Source organism: Amblyraja radiata, unplaced genomic scaffold (genome assembly GCF_010909765.2).
Source record: "Amblyraja radiata isolate CabotCenter1 unplaced genomic scaffold, sAmbRad1.1.pri S111, whole genome shotgun sequence".
NCBI classification, from domain to species: Eukaryota; Metazoa; Chordata; class Chondrichthyes; order Rajiformes; family Rajidae; genus Amblyraja; species Amblyraja radiata.
This window is the reverse complement of record NW_022630101.1, coordinates 154,573-170,971: the sequence shown is the minus strand read 5'-3', so window position 1 is coordinate 170,971 and position 16,399 is coordinate 154,573. Positions and strand designations below refer to the sequence as shown.

The 16,399-nt window shown below is 45.1% G+C and overlaps 1 long non-coding RNA gene across 1 annotated transcript; it reads left to right on the top strand.

The window, feature by feature from the left end:
* The first annotated feature begins 1,597 nt into the window (after positions 1-1,597).
* LOC116969153 lies at positions 1,598-15,791 on the top strand. The gene is made up of 3 exons (XR_004410649.1): positions 1,598-1,769; positions 2,575-2,576; positions 15,761-15,791. It is a non-coding gene; the product is annotated as an uncharacterized LOC116969153 (long non-coding RNA).
* The last annotated feature ends 608 nt before the right edge of the window (positions 15,792-16,399 follow it).

Here is a 16,399-nt window from a genome sequence, read left to right as displayed (position 1 = left end):
TATAACCATATAACCATATAACAATTACAGCACGGAAACAAGCCATCTCGGCCCTTCTAGTCCGTGCCGAACAATTACTATCACCTAGTCCCATGTACCTGCACTCAGACCATAACCCTCCATTCCTTTCCCGTCCATATACCTATCCAATTTATTTTTAAATGATAAAAAACGAACCTGTCTTCACCATTTCCACTGGAAGCTCATTCCACACAGCTACCACGCTCTGAGCAAAGATGCCCCCCCTCATGTTGCCCCTAAACCTTTGTCCCTTAATTCTCACATCATGTCCTCTTGTTTGAATCTTCCCTGCTCTCAATGGAAAAAGCTTATCCACGTCAACTCTGTCTATCTCTCTCATCATTTTAAAGACGTCTATCAAGTCCTCCCTTAACCTTCTGCGCTCCAAAGAATAAAGACCTATCTTGTTCAACCTTTCTCTGTAACTTAGGTGCTGAAACCCAGGCAACATTCTAGTAAATCTCCTCTGTACTCTCTCTATTTTGTTGACATATTTCCTGTAATTTGGCGACGAGAATTGTACACCATACTCCAGAATTGACCTCACCAATGCCTTGTACAATTTTAACATTACATCCCAACTTCTATACTCAATGCTATGATTTATAAAGGCCAGCACACCAAAAGCTTTCTTTACCACATGAGATTCCACCTTCAGGGAACTATGCACGGTTATTCCTAGACCTATATATTATCTCTAAGTGTCCTTTCCATTAATTTGCTCACCACTTCATTTAGTATTGGCAGCCAAATAATATCCGACATGTAACGAGCGAAAATAGCGTGCATCGTGCTTCGTACAGAGTGGAAACACGCCCTCAGCCCCACCGAGTGCGCGCGTTCTGTCCTACATATCAGCGCAAATTTACAGAAGCCAATTAACGTACCAAGCCGCACGTCGTTGGAATGTAGGAAGAAACCGGAGAACCGTAAGCTACCGCACAGTCACAGGAAGAAGGAATAACTGAGCACCCGAGGTCCCGATCGAACCGGAGTCGCGAGACTGCATCTCCGCCAAATATGATATCTTAGTCTAGAAACCAGTGCGAGTGACAATTAAAAACTCCCATTACAACTTCGTGATCCCCGAATGTATTCATTGCTTCTCGCTCTTATGCCTGTGACTGTATCTCAACATCTCCGGGGTGAAGTAACGACAGGCGGCAGAGCGGGCAATTAGATCGAAACTTAATTCCATGTCCCAATAGCTTGTTCTAAATACCGCCTTACATTCACCGTGGGAGACAAAGACTAGAGGACACAGGTTTGGAATGAGAAGGACAAAGTCTAAAGGGGACGCGCCGAGCAGGTTTTTTTACACAGAGGGCGGTGTGTTCCTGGGTTGCACTGATAGTGGTGGTGACGGAGGGAGATGCAGCAGTGGCATTGATGATGCTTTTAGTCTGAAGAAGGGTCTGGTCCAGAAATTCATTCTGTGTTTTTTTTTCAGGATGTAACTAGGAAAATGTAAAAGGGAGTGCCAGCGGATGTAGTGTACCTGGGCTTTCAGAAAGCATTTGATAAAGTCCCACATAGGAGATTAGTGGGCAAAATCAGGACACGTGGCATTGGGGGTAGAGTGCTGACATGGAGAGAACATTGTTTGGCAGACAGGTAACAAAGAGTAGGGACTAACGTTTCCCTTTAAGAATGGCAGGCAATGATTCGTGGGGCACCGCACGGCTCGGTGCTGAGGAGCAGACTATACATCAATGATTTACATGAAGGGATTCAAGGTAACATTAGCAGTTTCGCAGAATCTCTAAACGGGTGATCTCTAAGCAGGTATGATTTCCCGTCGAACATGATTTATAATGCCAGCGATATTTAGGACTGGGAAATGTATATCAGGGGAACTGCGGCTGGACAGCGGGAGGTTGTCTGGGTCAATTTCGACCTCTGAACCTGTTTGTGTGGAGTTCATCAATTCTCTACGTAACCACGCGGATTTATCTCCGCGCTGTGGTTTCCTCTGAAATGCCAAATATTTCAGCAGTCGGTTGGTTACTACGCACTAGAAATTGCGTATTGCATGCAGCAGACTGGGAGGATCAGTAAGAGGTGAAGGAAATTGCGAGGAGAATATCATGAGGAAAATTCGTGACTAATCGGTATTGCGCTTTGAGACGGCATAGACTAGACGGACTGAAATGCCCACTAAATCTTCAGGGGAAATGTAATCCCATTCCTCGTCAGCCCATTTCAGTTTTCCGATAAAGGTGGCACGAAGACGCAATGGTTAGCTACTGCCTTACCATGCCGCAGACCCTGGTTCGATCCTAACTACGGCTGCTGTCTATACGGTGTTTCTGCGTTCTTTCCGTGAACGGCGTGGGTTTTCCCAGGGAGCACGGGTTTCAGTTCACACCCCAAAGACATACAGGTTCGTAGGTTCATTCCCTTGGTAAAATTGTAAATCGACCCCAGTGTGTGTGTAGGATAGTGTCAAAGTGTGGGAATCGCTGGTCGGCGTCGACTCTTTTGGCGGAAGGACTTGTTTCCGCGCTCTATCTCTAAACAAAACTACACGGATAAAAAATAATTCGTTTGAAGAAGTGTCCAGACCGAAACATCGTCTCTCTATTTCCCCACACAAAAGCTCCCAGCCCGTTGAGTCCATCCAGCACTTTGTACTTTGCTCAAGGTCCGATCTGCAGCCCCGTACTTCGATCTGCAGTCTCTCGTGTGGCCCAGAATAATTAGTCCCGGGTTTGTAGATTATGGTTTACACCGGAGATAGAGACAACATGCTAGAGCAACTCAGCGGGAGAGGGGGCATCCCAGGATAGAATGAATGGATGATACCTCGGATCGAACCTTTCTTCCTGCTCTGAATCTTGCTCAGTCTGAGGAAAGGTGTTGTCCCGAGTCGTCACCGATTCCTTCTATCCAGGGTTCCTGCCTGTCCCGCTGAGTTGCTCCAGCATTTGGTGTCTATCCTGGGCTCCATCACATAGCTCTTGGAATAAATGAACGGCCGGAACACTTAGGAAGTCAGGGCGTTTACTTTTTGCATGTAAAAAAACACTTCAGTATCATGGGCGATCTGAAACTTTTTAGATACCAAAGGAATCAAGAAAAAAATACAAATAATGCCTTACTGTTGATGAAATGCAGTGAGCAAAGACGATAATTCCCAATATTTTCACTCGATATCTGCACGGCCAATGTTCGCCAAGCACTTTAGCTGTTATTGTCCCTTCAGCTCTCGCTTCTCTTTACCTTCATTTCTCTTCACTTTTGGAATTCTGAAGTAGGATAGATGTCTCTCACACACACACACAGACTCCCCCTCTCTCTAAGAGAGAGGAATGATCTAGCGAGATACTGAAGAGGAGATAGATGCTCACCATGAGTAGCTATCTCGCTCTATCTTCTCTCTCTCTCTCTCTCTCTCTCTCTCTCTCTCTCTCTCTCTCTCTCTCTCTCTCTCTCTCTCTCTCTCTCTCTCTCTCTCTCTCTATCTCTCTCTCTCTCTCTCTCTCGCTCTCTCTCTCTCTCTCTCTCTCTCTCTCTCTCTCTCTCTCACATACACACACACACACACACACACACACACACACACACACACACACACTGACACACACAGACACACACAGACTCACTTACTCACACACTCACACAGCCACCCACAGACTATAACTCTCTCACACACACACAGACTCACACACTCTCACTCACACACACTCACTCACACACAGGCTCACACTGACTCACACATTCACACACATACTCAGTCACACACACCCAGACACACACACTCACATACTCACACACAGACTCACACACACACTCACACACCCAGAATCACACAGACTCTCTCACACACACAGTCTCACACACACACACACACACACACACACACACAGTCACGGAATGTGCGCAAATTTTGCAATTAAACACAGTCCTGATCTAATAAAATGTTTATTCACGCTTTATCCATTTGAAAAGAGTTGCAACCATTTTAAAAGACAAGGCAAACAATTTGGCAAACGTTTTACAACCACATCGAAGGGACTCACCGTTGAGTAGACGTGCGTTCAGTGTTGTTCGCAGCTCAGAGACTCTCTCGCGTCCCCCATCTCGCAAAGACTGAGTGAGGCACGACAAGTTCAAGTTGAAGTTCAAGTGAGTTTATTGTCAAGTGTCCCTGATAGGACAATGAAATTCTTGCTTTGCTTCAGCACACAGAACAAAGTAGGCATTTACTACAAAACGGATCAGTGTGTCCATATACCGTAACATAAGTATATACGCACATGTACAAATAAACTGATGAAGTGCAAATAACAGACAATTGGTTGTTAATAATCAGAGTTTTGTCCGAGCCAGGTTTAATAGCCTCATGGCTGTGGGTAAGTAGCTATTCCTGAACCTGGTTGTTGCAGTCTTCAGGCTCCTGTACCTTCTACCTGGTAGCAGGGAAATGAGTGTGTGGCCAGAATGGTGTGTGTCTTTGGTGATACTGCCAGCCTTTTTGAGGCAGCACTTCCAGGTTTTATAGATCCTCCCCGCTGCCGCCAGCGGGGGCTGCAGAGAGAATAGCGACATTAAAAAAAACCCATTAATAACTCTATGATTTTTCATCGATGGGAAAAATCCTCCCGTCAAATCTGGCGGAGGAGGACTGAGCGATGTGGCCAATAATAACGGCCGTAAGTTGCGGCGTACTTTCAGAAATCACGAAAGAGAAAGTCAGAAAGTGGTCAAGATCTTAGTTTAAGTAGTATAGATACATAATCCAATCACTTTCGTACGAAGAAGTGTCAAACTAAAGTGCTCCTGGAACAATAAAATATGGTCATTTCAATTTCGTCTTTCCTACAGCTAACCTGTTGGCAATCATCATTCTCACCCGGGGAAAGTGTGTTCTCTCGAAATGTATCACCCTCTACCTGGTATCCATGGCCGAAGCCGATTTAATGGTTCTGATCTTCGAGGTAATTCTCACGGAGTTGTCTGGCGCCTATTTTCCATATTCTTTCCTCAACTTATCTCACATTTGTAAACTACGTATTTTGTTTAATTGTATTTCCATTGATTGCTCTGTCTGGCTAACGGTGACGTTCACCTTCGATCGATTTATCACTATTTGTAATCAGAGTTTACGAGCTAAATATTGCACGGAGAAAACTGCAGCTGTGGTGATAACAGTAACGTGTATATTAAGTATTATTCAAAATGTTCCAGTGTATATTTTCCTCGCACCTCTGCACATAATTGACAACGTGGCTTGGTACTGTTGGGTACCATCAGATGTCTACACCACACCGATAGGGGCAGTATATTCAGTGATCGATACCATTTTAACCCCAGTTGTACCTATTTTACTGATTATGTTCCTCAACGCCCTGACAATCAAACACATTATACACTCCAATAGAGTACGGAGCGGTCTCCGGCGGGAGAAAAATGCCGAGAGCGGTGCAGATCAAGAGGTGGAGAACCGAAGGAAGTCCATCATTCTCTTGCTGGCCATATCCGGTAACTTCATAATACTGTGGATGGTGACCTTCGTGTGTTTCATGATTGTAAACTTCCTAGACGTTCATCTTTTCGGGTCAGATTACAACGACCCATTCACCATTGCAGAACAGTCCGGATACATGCTGAGAGCCCTCAGTGCTTGCACCAACACTTTTATTTATGGGGTGTCTCAGAATAAATTCAGGGAGGAATTTAAATATGTGATTAAGAGCCCATTTGTTTTATTTTCCAATTCAATAAAGTGTCTTTAATGTCACGGGTTAATCCGAAAATTCCTTTAGTAATTATCTTTACTTCTGTTACATTGTGTAATTGCATCTTAGTGTGCGAGCGGCCGTTCTTGACCATCCAGCCAATGCAGAACGACAGGATAATCCCTTCAGTCAATTTCCCCCACGCACGCCCTTTGAATGTATCCCTTTGAATTGCACTCAAATGATCATTAATGCAACAACAGGATCATGGAGTCAATGTACTCTGTCAACCAATTCCATCGTTGGGACGGGAAAGGGAACTGGAGTTTATCAGAGCAATCCCAGCGGCGGCAGGAACACCATGCGAAATCCACGCGACATTAGAGGGCAGGATCGGAGGAGGTATCTGCAGGTGCTTCATCTACAGGCAAATATGGCGGTCATTACAGAAGTATGACATTGTCTGTTAACCCCAATACGTGATCCAGCATAGCAATTATCAGGCGATATATCTTTGGAGATTTATTATTGGTTAAAAAACGGATGTGTTCAGTAACAGATAAGCTACTGTACTTTAACCCAAGTGCCTGCAGATATCCGTTTACGTATAGAATGCACAATATGCTGTAACACCATCTGTTGGTCAGGAAGCGAAACTGGGGAACATCGAAAGCTAACGAACTAACAAGGAACTGGCCTTTATAAATCAGAGCATTGAGTATAGAAGTTGGGAGGTAATGTTAAAATTGTACATGGCATTGGTGAGGTCAATTCTGGAGTATGGTGTACAATTTTGGTCGCCAAATTATAGGAAAGATGTCAACAAATTAGAGAGAGTACAGAGGAGATTTTCTAGAATGTTGCCCGGGTTTCAGCAACTAAGTTACAGAGAAAGGTTGAACAAGTTAGGTCTTTATTCTTTGGAGCGCAGAAGGTTAAGGGGGGACTTGATAGAGTATTTAAAATGATGAGAGGGATAGACAGAGTTGACGTGGATAAGCTTTTTCCATTGAGAGTAGGGAAAATTCAAACAAGAGGACATGGTTTGAGAATTAAGGGACATAAGTTTAGGGGTAACATGAGGGGGAACTTCTTTACTCAGAGAGTGGTGGCTGTGTGGAATGAACTTCCAGTGGAAGTGGTGGAGGCAAGTTCGATGTTATCATTTAAAAATAAATTGGACAGGTATATGGACGGGAAAGGAATGGAGGGTTATCATCTGAGTGCAGGTAGATGGGACTAGGGGAGAATAAGTGTTCGGCACGGACTAGAAGGGCCGAGATGGCCTGTTTCCGTGCTGTAATTTTATATGGTTATAAGATGGTTAATACTGACGATTGACACAATATATTGAAGAAATTCACCAGGTCGGGCAGAATCTCTCGGTAACATATAGGTGACATTTTTGGTCAGAAAGCTCCTTCAGACTGAATATGGTTTCCTACCCGAAAAGCCGCCTCTCCATTTCTCGAGTTGTGCTGCTGAGCAGCTGCATTAATCCAGCATTTTGTGACTATCTATAAACAGGTGACGTTTTCGGTCGGAACCCTTCTCAGACACAGTAACTCCTGACTTAATAATAATAATGGATGGGATTTATATAGCGCCTTTCTAATACTCAAGGCGCTTTACATCGCATTATTCATTCACTCCTCAGTCACACTCGGTGGTGGTAAGCTACTTCTGTAGCCACAGCTGCCCTGGGGCAGACTGACGGTAGCGTGGCTGCCAATCTGCGCCTACGGCCCCTCCGACCACCACCAATAACTCACACACACTCACACACAGGCAAAGGTGGGTGAAGTGTCTTGCCCAAGGACACAACGATAGTATGCACTCCAAGCGGGATTCTAACCGGCTACCTTCCGGTTGCCAGCCGAACACTTAGCCCATTGCGCCATCTGTCGTCCCTAACTTACAGTTTGATCGCAACGAACCAATGTCAATGTCAAGTCGATATTTGGCGGCACGGCGGTGGAGTAGTTGGCTCACAGCGCCAGATGCCCTGGTTCGATTCTGACAAGAAATGCTGTCTGTATGGAGTTTGCATCTCGGTTTCCTCACACATTCGATAGATTTGTGCATTTTGTAAGATATTGCCGTCAGATAATTGCCCCTAGTGTGTAGGTATTGGACGAGAAAGTGGGATAACATGATCTAATCTCACTCCGTGGCCAACATCACGACGATATCGCCTTCACCGCTCCCTGGTCAGCCGCTTCTTAGCCGAACCTCCCCCTCTTCACAGTCACCCCGGGCCGGTTCCACGCCGGGCCTCCTGACATCGACGCAATGATGGCCCACAAACATTCGTCCATCGCTCCCATGTTGTGCCAGACAACGTCACCGACGACCCTTGCCTAAATTACGTCTGCCGACGGGCGGCAGCCGTTGCCTCTGCCGGTAAGCATCAGCTCATCCCTGTTCCAGCTTCTATTCGCTACAGGGGCTCCACGCTGTCGCACCCAACAACATCTCGCTGACTGACTCTCCTGCTGAATCTCATGTGGCCCGCTGCTAAAACTGCCAACAGGGAACGTCAGTAATGGGACCACCTTTAAGGGCGTGGCCCACTTAGGCGTAATTTGCGCGTCATTTATGCGACATCATTTACCTGGTGTGCATTACACGCGCATGGTGCGTGGTCACTTAGGCAGTGACGTGCGGTCGCGCGCGGCTCCACAGGATTTTGGAATGTACAAAATCTTCGCGCGCCATCTGCGTGACGCGCAAATGGCGCCCAAGTGGGACAGGTCCTTTACACTACACCTCATAACCCATCCTGTCTCAGACCCCATCATCTCCCTACAGCACTTAATTGGGGATGTGGGCTTCGTATTTTCTGTCATTGTATCCATATTGATTGCTCTGTCTGGCTAACAGTGACTTTTACGCTCGATCGATTTGTCACTATGTGTAATCAGAATTTACGAGCAAATAATTGCACTGAATAATTGCACAATGACTTGCTGATTATTCTCCTCAACGCGCTGGCAAACAAACACATTATACACGCTAATAGAATAAGGAGCGTTCCCCGACTGGAGAAAAAGGCCGAGAGCGGCGCGGATCAAGAGGTTGAGAACCGAAGGAAGTCCACCATTCTGTTGCTGGCCATATCCGCTAACTTCGTACCACTGTGGATGGTGACCTTCGTGTGTTTCATGAGTGTAAATTTCCTAGGCGTCAATTTTTAGGATCAGATTACAACGACCCATTGACCATTGCAGAACTGTCTGGATATATCAAGTCAAGTCAAATGTATTCGTCACATACACATACGAGATGTGCAGTGAAAAGAAAAGTGGCAATGCTCGCGGACTTTGTGCAAAAAGACAAACAAACAAACAACCAAACAAACTACAAACATATGCAGAGAGCTCTGAGTGCTTGCACCAACACTTTATTAATGTGTTGTCCCATAACAAATTCAGGGAGGAATTTAAAACAAGTTATTAAGTGCCCATTCATTTTATTTTGCAATTCAATAAAGTGTCTTAAATGTCTCGGTAAATCTGAAAATCCTTTAGAAATTACGTCTTCTACACGGTGTTATTACATCTTACTGTCCGAGCGGCCGTTCCTACCATGCAGTCAATGCCGACCATCAGGATACCCCCTTCAGTCAATTGAACCTCTGTACGCCGATTCAATGTATCCAAAGATAGAGACTAAAAGCTGGCGTAACTCATTGCGACAGGCAACATCGCAGGGGAGAAGGAATGGGTGACGTTTCGGGTCGAGATCCTGTCTGAAGAAAGGTCTCGACCCGAAAGGTCATCCGTTGCATCTCTCCGGAGATCCTGCCTGTCCCGCTGAGTTACTGCAGTTTTGTGTGTCTATCTTCAGTTTAATCCAGCATCTGCAGTTCCTTCCTACACATCAATTTATCGCTTCGAGTTGCACTCAAATGACCGCTGACCCAGTAATCAGGGCCGGATCATAGAGGTAAGTTACTCCCTCAACTAATAGCGTCGTTGGGATGTGGAGGGAATCTGGTGCCCACGGGATAAATCCCCGCGGTGGTAGGAAGAACATGCGAAATCCACACAGCATCAGTGGACATGATCGTCAGGATGAGTTTGCAGGTGCATCGTCTACAGGCAGACAAGGCTGTCATTACATAATTACGGCATTGTCTGTCAACTACAATACGTAATGCAACATAGCAATTATCAGGATAGATATCTTGCTAGAATCTGCAACTAATTATAATTTACTGTACTTTAACCCAAGTACCTGCAGATGTTCGTTTAGTTAAAGAATTCATAATATGCTGGCGTACCTCTGCGGGTCAGACAGCATCTCTGGAGAACATAGATAGCTGACGTAATAGCAATAAATTACAGCAGACGGTATATACCGAAGATTGACACACAATGTTGAAGAGATTCACCGGGTCGGGCAGCATCCATCGAAAAAATATGTAGGTGATATCAAAATAAATAAGGGTTTTACATAGAAACATGGAAACATACAAAATATGTGCAGGAGGATACCATTCGGCCCTTCGAGCCCTTCATGGTGATCATGGCTGATCGTCCCCAATCAATAACCCGTGCCTGCCTTCCCCCCATGTCCCTTGACTCCACTTGCCCCTGGAGATCTATCTAACACTCTCTTAAATCCATCCAGTGAGTTGGCCTCCACTGCCCTCTATGGCACGGAATTCCATAAATTCACAACTATCTGGGTGAAAGGGTTTTTCTCACCGCAGTTTTCAATGACCTCCCCTTTATTCTAGGACTGTGGCCCCTCGTTCTGGACTCGCCCAATATTTGGGAACATTTTTCCTGCATCTAGCTTGTCCAGTCCTTTTATAATTATTTAAGTTTCTATGAAATCCCGCCCTCATCCTTCTAAACTCCAGTGAATACAAGCCTTGTATATTCAATGTTTCCTCATATGACAGTGTTGCCATCCCAGGGATCAATCTCGTGAACCTACGCTGCATTGCCTCGATAACAGGAATGTCCTTCCTCAAATTAGGAGACCAAAACTGTACACACTACTCCAGACGTGGTCTCACCAGAGCCCTATACAACTGCAGAAGAACCTCTTTACTCCTATACTGAAATCCCCTTGTTATGAAAACCTCTTGAAAACCGGGTTTGCCCCGAAAAGTAGCCTATCCATGTTTTCCAGAGGTGCTGCTGATCAGCTGGGTTAATGCAGCATTTTGTGACTATCTATAAATAGATAACGTTTCGGGTCAGGACCCTTCTCAGACACAGTAACTTCCTGACATACAATATGTTCTGAATGAATAAATTTCACTCTCACCAAGATCAAGGCGACATTTGGTGGCACGGTGATAGAGTTGTTGGCTTACAGCGCCAGATGCCCGGGTTGGAAACTGACAAGGAGTGCTGTCTGAATGCAGTTTGCATCCCGGTTTCCTTACACATTGTAAACAAGTTCGACAGATTTGTGAATTTTGTAGGATATTGATGTCTGAAAATTGTCCCTAATGTGTAGAGATTAGACGAGACTGAGGGATAACATCGATCTAGTCTCATTCCGAGACCGCTACCACGAAGATGTCGCCTCCACCGGCCACCACCACCACTTAGTCTGCCGTTCCTTATCATAAAGTCATAGAGTGATACAATGTGTAAAAGGGCCTTTTCGCCCAACTTGCCCACACGTCCCAGCTACTCTACGCCCACGTGCCTGTGTATGGTCCAAATCCCTCAAAATCAGTCCTATCCATGTACCTGTCCAACTGTTTCATATACGTTTGGATAGTCCCAGTCTGAACTACGTCATCTGGCAGCTTTCTCCATCCACACACCACCCTTTGTGTGAAAACGTTACGCCTCAGATTCTTATTAAATCATTTCCGCTTGATCTTCAAGCTTGACAATATATTCCTATAACATCGTTCCCAGAACTGAACACAATATTCTAAATGCGGTATCACCAGCGTTTCATACGACTACAACCTGGCGTCCCAACTTCTATACTCAATACTGTGACTGATGAAGGCAAAAGTGCCAAAAGGCTTTTTGACCACCTTATGTACCTGCGACTCGACCTTCAAGTAACCATGCACCTGCACTCCTAGATCCCTCTGCTCTCCAACACTCCCCAGAGGACTACCATTCACTGTGCAGGTACTGCCCTTGTTAGACTCCCAACATGCAACAGCACACACTTGTCTGTATTAAATGCCATCAACCATTCCTCAGCCCACTAGGCTAATCGATCCAGATCCTGCTGAAATATTTCACAACCAACGTCACTATCTGCAAACCAAACAATTTATGTCATACATCAGCAAACTTCCTAATCTTTCCCGGGATATTCTAATTCAAATCATTGATGTAGATGACAAACAGTAACGGGCCCAACACCGAAACCTGAGGCACACCACTGGTCACAGTCCTCTAGCCTCAGAACTAACCTTCCATCATCACTCACTTCTTCCTCCCATGTCGCAAATTTGCTATCCATTCAGCTATCACTCCTTCGATCCCATGCGATCTAATCTTCCAGAGCAGCCTACCATGCAGAACCTTTTGGAATCCTTTTTTGACCCCCACCCCCCCCCCCCCCCCCCAATCTTACCCAGTATCCGGCCGGTTCCAGGCCGGGCCTCCTGACATCGACGAAGTACCAGTCAGTCATTTCTCCGCCGCTCCCATGCCGTGCCTGCCTCGCTCACCGCCGACCCTTGCCTGCAAACCGTCTGTCGACGTGAGGCAGCAATTGACTCAGCGGATCCTAGACTCTGCGGATCCAGCAACTGGCGGGAAGCGTCAGCTGATCCCGGTTCCCTCCTCTGGTCACTGCGGGGGCTCCACCTTGTCAGCTCCGACAACATCACGTTGACTGACTCCCCTGCAGAATCTCCTGGGCCCCGCTTCTCCTACTACCACAGTAATGGCACCAACTTTACGCTACCCCTCATTGCCCCTACTGTCCCAGCCCACATCACTGCCCCAGCCCACATCACTGCCCCATAGCATTTCACCCTCGGTACCTCTATCCCTCTATCCTGCTGACTCCAACCCTTTCGGATGCAGACACGTCAGTCCTGAAGAAGCCTTACCTTTTACCCCTGTGTTCAGATGTAAATGGTCTATCACCCCCCCCCCACCCGGAAGTCACGGATTGAGCGCCAATTTTGCAATTAAACACAGTCCTGACTTAATAAAATAGTTATTCACGCTTTATCCATCTGAAAAAAAGTTGCAACCATTTTAAAAGCCAAGACAAACAATTTGCTAAAAACTTTACAACCAATACGTTTTCTGAAAACATGTTTTTAGAAGCCAAGCCAAACAATTTGGCAAACACTTTACAACCGATACATTTTCTGAACACATGTTTTTAAAAGCCAGGACAAACAATTTTGGAAAACGTTTTACAACCACATCGAGGGGACTCACCGTCGAGTAGACGTGCGTTCATTGTTATTCGCAGCTCAGAGAGCCGTGACCCTCTCGCTTCCTCCATCTCGCAGAGACTGAGTGAGGCAGACAAGTTCAAGTTCAAGTGAGTTTATTATCAAGTGTCCCTGATAGGACAATTACATTATTCCTTCGCTTCAGCACTCAGAACATAGTAGGCATTTACTACAAATCAGATCAGTGTGTCCATGTGCCGTAATATAAGTATATACGCACATGAACAAATAAACTGATGAAGTGCAAATAACAGATCATTGGTTATTAATAATCAGAGTTTTGTCCGAGCCAGGTTTATTAGCCTGATGGCTGTGGGGAAGTAGCTATTACTGAACCTGGTTGTTATAGTCTTCAGGCTCCTGTACCTTCTACCTGGTAGCAGGGAAATGAGTGTGTGGCCAGGATGGTTTGATGATATTGACAGCCTTTTTGAGGCAACACTTCCAGGTTTTATAGTTCCTCCCCCCTGCCGCCAGCGGGGGCTGCAGAGAGAATAGCGACATTTAAAAAAACCCATTAATAACTCTCTGATTTTTCATCGCTGAGAAAAATCCTCCCGTCAAAGCTGGCGGAGGGGGACTCTGAGCGATGTGGCCAATAATAACGGCCGTAAGTTGCGGCTTTCTTTCAGAAATCACGAAACAGAGTCAGAAAGTGGTCAAGATCTTAGTTTTTGTAATATAGATACATAATCCAATCATTTTCGTACGAAGAAGTGTCAACCTAAAGTGCTCCTGGAACAATAAAATATGGTAATTTCAATTTCGTCTTTTCTACAGCTAACCTGTTGGCAATCGTCATTCTCTCCCGGGGTCTCTCGAAATTATCCATGGCATTAGCCGATTTAATGGTTCTGATCTTCGAGGTAATTGTCTATGAGTTGTCTGGTGCCTATTATTTGTATTCTGTCCTCAACTTATCTCACATTTGTAAGCTACATATTTTTCTAAATTGTAATTTGATTGATTGCTCTGTCTGGCTAACGGTGACTTTCACCTTCGATCGTTTTATCACTATTTGTAATCAGAGTTTACGAGCAAAATATTGTACTCAGAAAACTGCGGCTGTGGTGGTAGCAGTAACGTGCATCTTAAATATCATTCAAAATGTTCCAGTGTATATTTTCCTCGCACCTCTGTACATAATTGACAACGTGGCTTGGTACTTGGAATGTATGCGGGATAGTTATCTAAATCAACATGTAGAGGAACCAACGAGAGAGCAGGCTATTTTAGACTGGGCATTGAGTAATGAGGAAGGGTTAGTTAGCAGTCTTGTTGTACGTGCCCCCTTGGGCAAGAGTGACCATAATATGGTTGAGTTCTTCATTAGGATGGAGAGTGACATTGTTAATTCAGAAACAATGGTTCTGAACTTAAAGAAAGGTAACTGAGGGTATGAGACGTGAATTGGCCAAGATTGACTGGCAATTAATTCTAAAAGGGTTGACGGTGGATATGCAATGGAAGAAATTTAAAGACTGCATGGATAAACTACAAAAATTGTTCATCCCAGTTTGGCAACAGAATAAATCAGGGAAGGTAGTGCATCCGTGGATAACAAGGGAAATCAGGGATAGTATCAAAGCGAAGGATGATGCGTACAAATTAGCCAGAAAAAGCAGCATACCGGAGGACTGGAAGAAATTCAGAGACCAGCAGAGGGCTTAATTAGGAAAGGTAAAATAGATTATGAAAGAAAACTGGCAGGGAACATAAAAACTGACTGCAAACGTTTTTATAGATGTGTGAAAAGAAATAGATTAGTTAAAACAAATGTAGGTCCCTTGCAGTCAGAAACAGGTGAGTTGATCATGGGGAACAAGGATATGGCGGACCAATTGAATAACTACGTTGGTTCTGTCTTCACTAAGGAAGACATAAATAATCTGCCGGAAATAGCAGGGGACCGTGGGTCAAAGGAGTTGGAGGAATTGAGTGAAATCCAGGTTAGCCGGGAAGTGGTGTTGGGTAAATTGAATGGATTAAAGGCCGATAAATCCCCAGGGCCAGATAGGCTGCATCCCAGAGTACTTAAGGAAGTAGCTCCAGAAATAGTGGATGCATTAGTAATAATCTTTCAAAACTCTTTAGATTCTGGAGTAGTTCCTGAGGATTGGCGGGTAGCAAACGTAACCCCACTTTTTAAGAAGGGAGGGAGAGAGAAAACGGGAAATTACAGACCAGTTAGTCTAACATCGGTAGTGGGGAAACTTCTAGAGTCAGTTATTAAAGATGGGATAGCAGCACATTTGGAAAGTGGTGAAATCATTGGACAAAGTCAGCATGGATTTACAAAAGGTAAATCATGTCTGACGAATCTTATAGAATTCTTCGAGGATGTAACTAGTAGCGTGGATAGGGGAGAACCAGTGGATGTGGTGTATCTGGACTTCCAGAAGGCTTTCGACAAGGTCCCACATAAGAGATTAGTATACAAACTTAAAGCACACGGCATTGGGGGTTCAGTATTGATGTGGATAGAGAACTGGCTGGCAAACAGGAAGCAAAGAGTAGGAGTAAACGGGTCCTTTTCACAATGGCAGGCAGTGATAGTGGGGTACCGCAAGGCTCAGTGCTGGGACCCCAGCTATTTACAATATATATTAATGATCTGGATAAGGGAATTGAAGGCAATATCTCCAAGTTTGCGGATGACACTAAGCTGGGGGGCAGTGTTAGCTGTGAGGAGGATGCTAGGAGACTGCAAGGTGACTTGGATAGGCTGGGTGAGTGGGCAAATGTTTGGCTGATGCAGTATAATGTGGATAAATGTGAGGTTATCCATTTTGGTGGCAAAAACAGGAAAGCAGACTATTATCTAAATGGTGGCCGAATAGGAAAAGGGGAGATGCAGCGAGACCTGGGTGTCATGGTACACCAGTCATTGAAAGTAGGCATGCAGGTGCAGCAGGCAGTGAAGAAAGCGAATGGTATGTTAGCTTTCATAGCAAAAGGATTTGAGTATAGGAGCAGGGAGGTTCCACTGCAGTTGTACAGGGTCTTGGTGAGACCACACCTGGAGTATTGCGTACAGTTTTGGTCTCCAAATCTGAGGAAGGACATTATTGCCATAGAGGGAGTGCAGAGAAGGTTCACCAGACTGATTCCTGGGATGTCAGGACTGTCTTATGAAGAAAGACTGGATGACTTGGTTTATACTCTCTAGAATTTAGGAGATTGAGAGGGGATCTTATAGAAACTTACAAAATTCTTAAGGGGTTGGACAGGCTAGATGCAGGAAGATTGCTCCCGATGTTGGGGAAGTCCAGGACAAGGGGTCACA